Genomic DNA, 13813 nt, shown 5'->3' with positions numbered 1-13813 from the left:
TTAGATGACAGAACCTTACCGGCCAAAGTTCTAAGCTAAAATATTTCACATAGGAGGTTTTGTCCCGGCAGCAACGATATATTTATATTATAGTTTTTAAGAAAGTGTGCCGGGCTGAGTGGCTCAGGCGGTTGATGCGGTGACCGTCTGGCCACAGCTTGGCAGATTCGATCTTGACCCAGTCGGGTGGTGTTTGAAGGTGCTCAAATACGTCAGTCTTATGTCGGTAGATTTACTGGCACGCAAAGAACTATTGCGGAACAAAATACGGGCACCTCGGCGTCTCAAAAACCGTCAAAAGTAGTTAGTGAGGCGTAACATTATTATTATTATTATTATTATTATTATTATTATTATTATTATTATTATTATTATTATTATTATTATTATTATTATTATGAAATATATGTATTTACAATAAATACCAGATGGAATTGTTTTCATGCAAAGTAAATATCACATTTTGCTAAATTATGTTCTTAATTCATAATTCACATTTACAAAATGTGACTTTTTTGTTTGTTGAGAAGGAAGCCATGTTTTCCAGTGCCGACTTAGTCGATTATAACAGGTGTATTTTTACGGGTATCTTAGAGTGTTATATTTGTTATAATGAGTGTTTTTGACAGATTGAAAACTTTACAGATACATTAAATGTTACATGTACGTTGAATAAAAGAAATTCCACCTGGTGTATTCGACCAAAATAAATGAATGTAGATTTAACTTTTTGCAGAGTTACATTCTGGAAAATTCTTCTCCTTAAGACGCTGTCTCCACACGAAGGTTGGTGATCTACGCAGCCAGCTCTGATCTTTGCATTTTACTGAGCCATTAGCCTACTATGTGAATTTATAGGGATATCCTTGAGTATCTTGAATGCAGTGGTTTCCCGTTGCCTTCTGCATCCTAATTCCTTTGACCAAAATTTTATTCCGAGAATGTCTTGCCCCCAGGACAGAATCCCCATCTGTTTCATAGTTTCCACGGCTATGGTATTAAAGCATGCAGAATGGACGACAATTACGGCAGTATGACCGACAAAATAAATTGCTCTTATAGCTGGTGTTATGTATGAATTGCCTGTAAGGAATCAAGATTTCGGACACTTAAGGCACAAAAATATAGCAAAATATGGCCCTAATATCACTAAAACAGATCGTAGTCACAAGATAACACCAACACATGGTCAGCACAAACCACGGTCAAACCACAAATAACTCCTAGAACCCACAACTGAGGCACAGTTCTTCTTAACAGATTGATATATTATTCAGGACATATACTTATTCAAGGCCTGCTGTAGAGAAAAAATATCATATGTATACGGTATATACGAGTATATACATTTAAAAATACATAAATATAATACGAACACCTTTTTCTTGTTACATTATTTTCATAATGATTAAGTGCCAATGTCTTATGAATATATTATTGTTTTTATACAAAACTTTGTATAGGAGACGTGATTATTTTAAACATTCACATATCGTCGCTGCCGGAACAAAACCTCCTATGTGAAATATTTTAGCTTAGAACTTTGGCCGGTAAGGTTCTGTCATCTAAAGTGCAATATTGTGTGAATATTGTCAAGGCATTCTCGCTCTTCATAATGTATGTGCTGCGGGTCAGTATATCTCTAAAATTATTATCACACAGGAGGTTTTGTCCCGGCAACGACGATATCGTACTTATCTCTTCCAGTCAAGACATTCTTATGGTAGCTAGTTCGAGTCCTGTTACCATTATAATATTCTTCCCCTTTCTTCTCTGAAACTATTCATCGTTAGTTGCTGAGAGTTCGCATAGTGTGGTGGTGGTGGTGACAATTAGGCAACCATCCTCTATAGGCGTATAACACTAATAAAAGAGAAAAACTGCAAGGGATTCGACATTTCGAAAATTGAAGGTATCGGCTAAAGAAAGACAAGGGCCGCGGAAAGTGTGAAAATGAAATGAAGACTCCCTAGGATTCGCAACTCTAATACTGTCGGGATCGGAAAAGAACAAGAATTGACCAAGGAAGGTCCGATAGGATAAATGAAAGTGAGGAACCCGGCACAAGTGGAAGCAATGCCAGGACTCAGTGCCAGGACTCAGCTAAGACTCCTTTGGTCGCCAACCTGCGTTCTAAAGTTCAGAGCTCCTGGGATCCCTTTTAGTCGCCTGTTATGACAGAAAGGGTATAACGTGAATGTTATTCTACCAGCCCTACCCACAGGGGAAATAGAGTTCGCATAAAACTTAGTCATTTAATTGTACTTCTTGACCAGTAATTCTCACCCCGATGTCTGGGTGAGCGGGGGGTGGGGTCGATTGGGTCTGTTCTGAGGTATGTCCTCTAAATTTTAATAAACTCTTCCATTTTACACCAGATTTCTTCCAAATTCCTTCCATTCTGAGAAGGAAGTGAGAGAAATTAGGATTTCCATGTCCGCTCATACTTAGAAGTGTCACCTTAATTGTTAAATCCTATGTCTATTCCAGAGCAGTCATAGCTTTATGTATAGGTCTACAAGAGAGAACGGAAAATACAAATTGTGAAATAACTTCGCTAAAGTTCCTTCGGGTGGGGAAAGGGGATAACCCTATTATACAAAAATTAAAAAAACAAACTACTTTCTATCTCTTGGGATAAATGGCCCACTGCCAGGAGTCAAGCACTTAGCTTGATAGATTCTTGTAACCAAAGACACCAGTGTCGCAGTGGAGGTCGATAGACTGTAGAATTTAGAAAAATTAATAGCGCGCCATGTCGGTCCCGTCGTAATTTAAGCTAAGAGAAAGTTAACAGATTACTTATTCATACAGCTAAATTTTCTCTGAATTCTAATTCATCTATATAGAGTTTACGTTATTTTACTAAACGTGCTGACAGTAGTTAATAACTGTAGGACGATCTGTTGGCGAGAACTGAATGGCAGCATTGACCCACGAGTCTTCTCCTCAATCGTTAGTCCTTGACAAGATATCGTCCTTTAAGGAACAACACCGCGTATCTGGCAATGCTGTTCCTAGCCACTATGTTCCTTAAGACTGGGCACGCCTCCCAACCACATATTGATATGCAGTCCATCAGAACAACTTTCGTTGAGTTCATTTTCCTATGAGCGTGTGTAAAAGTAAATGAACCTAGCTGTACGGTACTATAGGAAAGTATGTTTGCATGACATAACTCCCAGTAGAGTGTGGTGTATTTAAGGTTCATTTTTCTTTACACAAACGCATAGGAAAATGAACTCAATGAAAAGTGTGCTGATGAACTGCATATTCATGTGTGGCCCGTTAGATCCGCTGGTGTTTCACTATGTTTATTGTCTCATAGAGAGATATCAGAGGTTCTGGATGGTCCATCTTGCCATTAGCATTGCCATTTACCACAATCATAACTATGGTACCAGTTACTCCGGCGACGATTCCGAAGTATCGGAGGTATTTCTGACCCATCTGCCCAGTTCTATATATTGGTTCGATGTTCAGTCCAAGATGTGAGATAAGATACGATGTTTTATTCATCCTGGAAAAGTTAGGAATGTGTTCCCTACTTACACTTAACCAGATACCGAGAACGCACTGGTACACCCACATCTCAAAATTCTCAGTTTTCCTTCTGTTTGCTTGCCCTTTTCTCGACTGCGTGGGTTGCAGTGGGAAAGATTTTTCTAGTGGATTAACGTCACGCTAATACATCGAAGGTTTTCGGCGATGCAACGATGGGAGGGGCGTCCATGGCCTTAATTAACGCACAGCCCCAGCATTTGCCTGGTATGAAAATGGGAAACCACCCCCAGGGCTGCCGATGGTGGGACTAAAACCGACCATCTGGGGAAGATTCTCACTGACCAGGTGTGACTTGGTCTTCTTAGTTATGCATCGGTTCTTCCAGATTCTGTTCATATATTGTGGTGACTGTCCTCGTCTCCCTCTTCATTTCATCCGAACATACCCCTGCGGTGGATACCATGGAGCCCAAATAGGTACAATTATCGGCAAACTAGAAACCACTTACCTCCCTCACGTCGTACCGGTTGATCGTCTGTCTGTCCATGATCATCAGACACGGCCTTTCGAAACCCCTACCAATCACGCAACCTTCCCTACAGAACTTATACGCGGCTAGAGGATTATTACTGTAGTTTTTCTCTGTAAGCTACAGTTTATTTTCAATTCAACATTTTTTCATCTTAATGTACATTTTTTTAGTGTTTTCAAAGTTCAGTTCAATATACTGCAACTCATAGATTACGAAAATAATACGTTTGTTATTATTGCAGAAGTCCCCGTGATACATCAAACGGAGTAAACTTTTATACTTTGAATGCCAACTTCCACATAAAACCCACAAATAATTACAAAATATATTGTTATTGGTTATGAAAGGTATAACCCCAATTCTTAATACGAACATTGAAGCAATAATGTTAAACTTAATAGAAATATGAGAATGAAGTACAATATGAATGCAAGAATCATTGAAACACAGAAAGCAATTCCAATAACAGCATGTTAGTGTAATGTAATAATGAAAAAACAATATTGATGTTATGCATCTCTACAGCAGGTGTCTCCGTTTAACATCGCACGGAGATTTCACAAGCACGGCACAGCCGTGGTGTGGACTGCAGAGGTCTCCTTCCAACACCAAACGGTGGCCACAACTATCATCTGTAGTATCGCAGCAAAACCGAACACTCTGTAAAACGTGTAGAAGTCCCCTTTAAACATCAAGCGGTTCATATGTGGCTGGGAGGCGTGACCAGTCATAAGGAGAATAATGTATAAGAAGGGCTTTGTGGGATACGAGGTTTTGCCGGTGCAGCGACGATATATTTTTCTTAAAAATAACATTTATTTGTACACATAGGTGGAATATAATGACAAGATTTTACATTGACGGTATGCAAAACCCAGTTAGATCTAAAACAGGCAAGAATTTGCGCTTGTAGCTTTTGTGTTTGTGGACTTGTTCAGGACAATCTTGTCTGATGCTCCAGCAGTAGTCTGTCATCTTGTTCCTATCCCACTGAGCTTTATAAAGCTCTTCCATCACTTTCAGGTCTTGATGAAAGCTCCTCTGCTCATCAGTAACTAAAATAAAGCTAGTAACTCGGCTGCTTTCTTAGAGAGGTGTCAAATGTTGCATTCAGTTCAGCTTGGCCAAACTGCTGAAGAGTTAATTACTGTGTGGCATGATGCGAAGAACCTTCAGATTCTACAAATCGTCGCTGCCGAGACAAAACCTCCTATGTGAAATAGCGTAGCTTAGAACTTTGGCCGGTAAGGTTCTCTCATCTAAGGTGCAATATTGTGAATATTGTCAAGGCAATCTCGCTCTTCGTAACGTATGTGCTGCGGGTCAGTATATCTCCAAAATTATTATCACATAGGAGGTTTTGTCCCGGCAACGACGAATTATTTCTTCATGCATCTCAAAAGTCCCTTGATCAATACATCCACTGCTTTCGTCCTCAAAAGGAGACAAAACCATTTAAGGGGGAACCTACACCTTTGAACATAGAAAAATGGCGTGTATTAAACTTTGTTTTTCTGCAGCAATGGAATTGAATACTAAAAGGAAACTTAGTATGACAAACACATTATTCCTTAATAATATGCCTACATATTTAGAAATCATACAAACCTATGCCACTATATATAATTAATTATTCGAAATGGCAGTGTATCATGGCCATTATGAATGGCCACATGAATATTTTTCTTTGATTATTTTGATTATGATTACTAATTTTATAGCTAAAGCATATACTAGAATCATTGAAGTCCATCAAGTACTTTTTTCATGAAGTTATTTTCAAGTAGTCAATTTTTCATTAATTTTCATTTCAAAATATTTTTAAACTGAATCTTGATATCTTAATTTTTTCAGAATTATCAGGGAAAAACAAAAGTTACGGGAAACGAATAACAAAGTGACCGATAAAGGGATTGCTTGAGTTACAGAGCTTCACAATTTTCGTCATAACTCCGAAAGTATTGGATATATTAATAGAAATTTTGCACTGTTATAACGAGAAAAGTTAAATTTGAAATGAAAACTAAATTTAAAAATAACATTTTTGGTCGGGCAAAGGTGCTCGTCTCCGCTTAAAAGCGGAATCGATAGTGTCTCAGAGTGTGGGATGGGTCCTATTACCGAAGTAATACGACGATACGAGCTCGTAAGCCGGTTTTTCTTGCCGGTGCCCTTCGCATTGATCAAGCAGAAGTCACCGCTTCGGACTTTGGGCTAACGCTAGACAATAAGGATAACAAAAGACAAGAGACAATTTTCGTTTTCCTTTTGTCCAGTCACGAAGCATTTTCTCACAGTTATGACACAATATGTCGAGCGCATCTCTTGTCTTGATCGCCTAAGGAAACTTCAAAATAGGTTCTATAGCGATGGCTCACTTCTAAAACCTCGTATCTCCCAAAGCTCTTCCTATCCATTATTTTCCTTGAGACTGCTCACGCCTCCCAACTACACATGGATATGCAGCCCATCAGAACAATTTTCGTTATGTTCATTTTCCTATGCTAGTGTATAAAGGAAAATAAACCTTAAATGCATTATACTGTAGGAGTGAGTATGTTCGCCACACAAACGACATCCCTACAATACGGCATGGCAAGGTCAATTTTCCTTTATATGCGCACGCAGGAAAATGGACACAATGAAAATTATTCTGACGGACTTCATATAAATATGTGGCTGGGAGGCGTGACCAGTCTTAAGGAATATAATTGGTAGGAAGAGCATTGTTACATACGAGGTTTTAGAAGTAAGCCATCGATATGCACATCTCACAGACGATGAAATATTGCGTCTTTAAGGTTTAAGTGAGGAGCAACCATATATACGCAACAGAAGGCATTAGGACTATACATTTATGCCTACTTGAAGAATTCATAATCGAGTCTAAGAAACACAGAAAACATGGTGTGTTTCAGTCAGATATATTTTATATTTAAGGACAATTAAAATTATGTGAAAATGATGTTTGTGAACTATTAATTATCCCGTAAACATGATACGGGCTTTTTGGCTTATGCCGTGTCAAGAAAACAAGGTGAAACTCTTTATGTTTCACAGAGAACTTTGCTCCGCGTCTTCAGAAGAAACTCTCAAATGTTCACGAGGAAGACCTCTACAATAATGAAGGTTTGAATTTAATATTGTTTTACCGTTGAAGCTGTAATGGCACGCTCGTTCTTCACCAGGTGGCTCACTGTATGCTGGCACAGCGCTCCAAGTGGGAGCTGACGACAACATTAAGCTCCAATTAAAATGTTCTATCACACCGTGTGTGCGTGAGAACTATCAGAGTGGACATCAGACGAATCAGGGACGAATGTAGTAGAAGAAAATGGAAACTAATAAAATAAAATGCAACGAAAGACACCAGGTTAGAATAGAGCAGAGCTGAAGAATGGAAAGAAAATGTGTAGAGAAGACAGAGGATGATAATAAAGTGAGACGCTGTGGGAGGGGGGGGGGGTAGCATAACCGGTGCACACACGTTATGAAAGTATGACATTAACACTAACACATGGCTTGGAATGAACCACCTGGTGATGACGAACGTACAAATTTGGAAAACACCGAAACGAAATAACAATATAGAAAGGACAGGGAAGAGAACTAACTACGTAAATCCTTAATGGCTGCCAACCACGTATTACTTAATTAACCTGTAGTTATCTTCAATCTAAGCTTCATTGCCCTCTAACTACAGTATAACAATCAATGGGAGACTTTATTAGCAAAAAATAACAATTCAAATTTCATGAAAGCCAGAGCATGTAGTAGAAAATGTATTTCAGATTTGGAATCAGCAATGCAGAAAATCTCATGTAACAGGAAAATGAAAAAGAACTTCTTTCCTCTGATATGAATGTAATCCATCCCATAATATCATAGAAATCCGCTCCCTTTATCACCTTCATCTTTACTCTCTTATTTTGTAAGCCATATCCCTCGCTATTCAAGTCGTCTTCTAGGTGGAGTTAAATCAAAAGGCTTCTATTTCGGCAGTCTAGATTGTAAGATATTGTATTTTTCACAGACTTTACGTACATTAGAATTACGTAAGATGATGACTGTAGCGTTCTTAAGTCGTATGTAGATAACTACATGCCAATGGTAACGACAAGATAATTCAACTAAGGAACAGTGTGGATCCTGAACAGAGGCAGTCAAAGTACAGGTTGAGTAGCGCTGGGAAAATGGCTGCTGGTTTCCGTCACCCTTAGATATGTCATAACAATACATGAAGAATTTCTCCAGATATTAATGTTCACCGTAACATTCATATTTCACAACAAATGGCTCTCTCACCACCAGTGACAGCCACACTGAGTGCTTCTCTTACACATCCGTCTACTTTCTGCACGTCTCAAGACATCCATACACTTTGCAGCATACATACTGGGTGAGAAATGCACATACCTGCTTCTGTTCGCTTGTTAACGTAACATAGGTAACATACAAAAGAATATTCTCTTCTTTTCCTCCAGAAAAAAATGTTTTTGTGTTAACAATAGAAATGTCTTCTGTTACATCGTATTATGTTTTTAAATCAATATATGAAATATTTCAGTTTGCCAACTAATTTAACGTCGTTAACGTCACGCTAACATACACAGGTTTTCGACATAGCTGGAGCAGGAACGATGTGGAATTAGGAAGTTGCAGCCTTGACTTTAATCAAGGCACAATATCAGGAATAAGCTGGAGTGACAATGGAAGTCCATGGAAAAGATCTTCAGGGCTGTCGACGGTGAGATTCAAAACCACCGTACCTCGAATGCAAGGTTACAGGCACGCACGTATATCGTATAATAAAATCCTTGAATGCCAAAGTAAGACATGACTTATTTATTTATTTATTTATTTATTTATTTATTTATTTATTTATTTATTTATTTATTTATTTATTTATTTATTTATTTAGAGGTATGGGACTACTCTGCGCCGAATGGGAGGCTAATATTCAGCACTATAATATCTGCAGTTGCTTACTCCCAATTAAGCACGTACAGCTGCATCATAAACGAAAATTTTCCGATGAGCAGAACATGGCGCTCCATTAACTAAAAATCGATAAAGAAAGTCTTCACTCTAAAACCAATGGAAGAAAGCTGCGAGAGATAATAAGAGATTGATCTTTCCAGTTATGGTGTCAATTGCCTCATAAAGGGAGATGAGGGGTTTTGTACGCCGATCACCCGAAAGCAAACTCCTGGATGTCTCACAAGTCATCTTTATCTTCATCCGAATAAATAAATACTACAAAAAATGTCGTGCAACCTGCCCGCTGTAAGATCGGTTCGCGGCAGAACTTTCAGCTCAACCCGTTCCCGCTAAAACGGTTGCAAGGATATCGAAACGCTCGGTCATGTGCTGGGGTTCTGCAGGAGCACCGAATTACTGCGCAACAATCGTCGCCATCGTGTAAGGACAACAACTGCTCAAGGCCTGAGGCAGCGTGGATGGGAAGTGCGCGAAGAAGTTCATTGCGTCTCTACCGACGACTCAACAAGAAGAGTGGACATCATAGCAATCAATAAGAAAGAGAATGGTATTAGATCGTACAATTCGCTTCGAGAGGGACCTACAACAGGCTCAGGATGTTAATCTGGAAAGCAAGAAATGTATACACCATGTCTGCCGTATCTACCAGACAAATATAGTATTCCTCTTGGTCAATGGTTGTCAGAGGCCTCCTGTTTGGATCCAGAGGTACCCTGCCGAAGAACACAGCCACTATCCACCAAATTGTCTTTTTTTTTCTTTTTACGATATAGAGAAAATCTTATTACAGATCATAAGATATTCTCTGCAGATTATACAATTACATTTATACCTGAAATCGTAATCTCCTTACGATAAATTGTCCAGAAAAAATATTATTTCATCATTATACTTACAAACTGTAAGTTATGTATTCCAGACCTTTATGGTCATCCTCACTGGAGGACAGATGATTTATTTTTAATAAATCTTTCTACTACTTTATTTATTTATATTTATTTATTTTTTCATTTATTTATTGCTGCTTTAGGATTCATTTTATTTATATTATTTCTATAAATTTGTACTGTAGTTATAAACGTCACGCTTATGCATAGATCTGTAATATTTCGACGAAGGCGTGATGGGAAAGGGTGAGGACTGGAAAGGTAGTATCCATAATATTTCGATATTTAATTCTATGTTATTGTAAATGTGAAGCTTTTGTTTCCAACCCATTATATCATTAAAGGTAAGTCCCACAAAAATACTTTTTTTCAGATCAAGCACTGTCAATGAGCGATTTTTCTACAAAACAAAAATACTATGTATGTATTTAGAGAAGTGGAAAAATATAATTATAATATTGACTTGCACTCGCGGGACAAAATTCCTATATGAACAGTTAGTAACAGGTAATTTTGTATACTTGTAAAATGCTGTTTTTAAAGTGTTGATCAGGAATTTGCATTCTTAAAAACTTGGAATAACCTACACACAACACATTGTGAACTATTGGTGTCATGAAGGGATTCGAGTTCGGCCACCGAGATTTGTAGGGATGCTGAAAACATTATTATTATTATTATTATTATTATTATTATTATTATTATTATTATTATTATTATTATTATTATTATTATTATTATTATTATTATTATTATTATTATTATTGTTATTATTCAAAGAGTTTACTTAAAACAGATTTGGCAAATACGTCCGCCCGTTCTATTAGACCGATTTGCTTCATTTTTGTTTTATTCTCTTTGGAATTATCTGCCTATGAATCATGAAATATTGATAGGTGCCTAAGTGCAGCAAACTTTCAGTAATCATAAAATCAAATCATTAAATAATCACTCCAATAATTGCAGGCGAAGGCTTACCATAATACGCAATACATTCTGTACTTAGCAGGTTGCTAAGCGACTAACACTTTCATTAATATTCTGATATATGTGATTTCCATCCTTAGTAATGTCATTGCATGCAGCCATGCTTGATTACTACCTTTCAAACCAGATAATTCACACTTCCTCTGATCACGGAAGAATACTATTCCCTGCTAGATAATCTTTGATTCTCTAACCTTTCCCAGCTTCCAAATAGCCTATATTCAACAGAAGGCAGAGCGTATCTAATTAGGTACTGATAACAGAAAAAAGTCTAAGTGCAAACAGACTACATCATGACATACGCATTAGACATTATCTGGGACACCTATCGACGGATAACCTAACTGCACTAGAAAAAGTGAAGGCCATGTATCTTAAAGAAGTTCTCTCCCTGGCAAAAAACGCTCCTTCGAGACTAACCTATGAGCTCACAAGACAACCTTTCTATACAGGACTGCGATTTAAAACACCATTGCCTTCTATGACACAATACTAAGCTTTACTTATAGAACTGAAGGATGTAGAAGCGAATATACGGATCGACTTTTACCAAATAGACAGCATGGTGACATCAGAATGGATGAACTGCGGCATACCATAACGCTCTTCTTATTAAATGTGGCAGGCAAAAATATGACTAGGACAGACATATCTGACGTATTCATAGCGAATGCTGCGGAGCAGTGCGGATCCTCCAGTTATTATTATTATTATTATTATTATTATTATTATTATTATTATTATTATTATTATTATTATTATTATTATTATTATTATTATTATTATTATTATTGATTCGCTATGCCTAAAACTAAGGAACGCTTTTGGACTTAATCAGTTCAATTTTTCTTCTTTTCTCTCTGATATTTCTTCATTCATTCACTGAGTTTCTCTCTATGTTCATCTGTCCATTCTGTATATTTTCTTTTAGATTTCTCTGCAAATTCATATTTGCTTACTAAGCTTTTGAATTTTATTCTAGCTTGAATAGTTCCTTCGGTAACACCAATTGATGCAGTGAGTGAGAGAGTGGGCTATGCCGAGAATTTGATAAATTTGAGTTACGCTCGTGTAGGGCATTCAATCATCTGTCAGTGTTCAAAATATCTAACTCGTCCGTAGGCTTCCACCTTCCATTTTTAAATAACTTACTTTATGCAAATTGCTCACCTCACTTTCATACTACGAGCCAGTGAGCTATGCCAAGCAGATAAAGCAATCATGATATACGCTGCCTGTCGGCTGCGCAAGCTGGCCAATAGCTGCACCTGTTCTCAAGCAAGTGTTAATTGTGTAGTAAACGAGAACTAACAGAAAGTAGTGGTGAAAAAAGAGAAGAGTTAGAAATGATGATAAATGGGGAAGGAAAAGGGCTTAAGTTTGTAGAAACTAGGGTTATCGGTGATTAAACAAACATGGTAGCTCCTCTATTTTTTAAGTTTTGAAAATTTAATTGACCTTTGTTGGAACAACATTTGGTCCATGTACAAGGAACACCCACAGCACACATACAAAAATATAAATTGTCAGCGCAAAGTACATATAAGAAATGAAAACCAGATCGTCCACATTCTTCAAGTACATAACACTACACTGAATCTCTTTTCCAGGAGAAGAGGGGGAGGACAGACAAAACACTGGCAACAATGCGATGGGCATAAAGTCAAATTCTTATATCCGCGGTTCTCAAAAAGTCCATTACAGCACTGAGAACTGAATTGTTTTCACCTTACAGGTTGCTCCTCTAAAGCATCAAGATGTTGGATGTAAGTGCAGCGTGCAATCAGTGGCACCTAATATGAGCTGGTGCAAATACACGAACTTATATAAACTAAAAATTATTATATATATATTCTACAGAACTGCTGACTATAACGCAAAAAAAAAAATTGAACTGATAAGTCGGCAAGATTGCAGTAACATTTACTCAAAGAAAATAATTCATGACTATTCAAGCAGAAGGCACGTAGCTTTCACATATTCCGGGGAAAATTCCCGTCCCACAAGAAGAAAAATTAACAAAGCTAAATGTTGTGTAAGGATGATGTCTCTTCTACCATATATACCGCAGAATCACCATGTTATATACCATGCACTCAGCCGGACGACTCGAGAACCGCTGAGGATGTCCAGATATCTGGAGGTACTGAAATATTTTGTTTTCCAAGGCAGTAGTTCCAATATTTGATTTAATGAGGATCTAAATATTTATGAAGGAACAAGAGATATACAGTAGTCGGGTAATGTTATTACAATTTGTTTTACGTCGCACCGACACACATAGGTATTATGGCGACAATGGGACAGGAAAGGGCTAGGAGTGAGGAGGAAGCGGTCGTGTCCTTAATTGAGGTACAGCCCCAGCATTTTCCTGCTGTGAAAATGGGGAAAACACGGAAAACCATATTCAGGGCTGCCGACAGTGGTGTTCGAACCCACTATCTTCCGGATGCAAGCTCACAGCAATCGGGTAAGGAAGGTGATTTTTGGTAAGGACTGGTAGGAAAGTGGATAGACGGACAGAAAAATGGAATGATGCCGTTCCATGTGATATCGTAATCAGTTGAAGGAAAGAAAACTTCGTGACAAATAAAAGAAGAAAGGACGGAAAAGGAGCTAACGTTACAGAGCAGATGAATCTATTGTAATGCAAGGTTATATTGTTTGTTTGCAGGTAAAAAAGAGTATAAGTGGACGGTTAAATAATGTAATTATATCCTGTAAACAATTTACCTAAAGAGATTGAAATGTATACTTTGAGGTGGTGAACAATAAAGAGTATGTTAACAGGAATATTTTTCTCTTTGTTAAGGCAAACATAAAACTCAAAATATCTCAGTTCCATCTAACTCTGGCATAGCCCACTCTGACACTCACTGCCTCAATTTCTTGTAGATCGTTT

Source organism: Anabrus simplex, chromosome 1 (assembly GCF_040414725.1).
Source record: "Anabrus simplex isolate iqAnaSimp1 chromosome 1, ASM4041472v1, whole genome shotgun sequence".
NCBI lineage: Eukaryota > Metazoa > Arthropoda > Insecta > Orthoptera > Tettigoniidae > Anabrus > Anabrus simplex.
Note: the sequence above shows the minus strand (reverse complement) of the source record.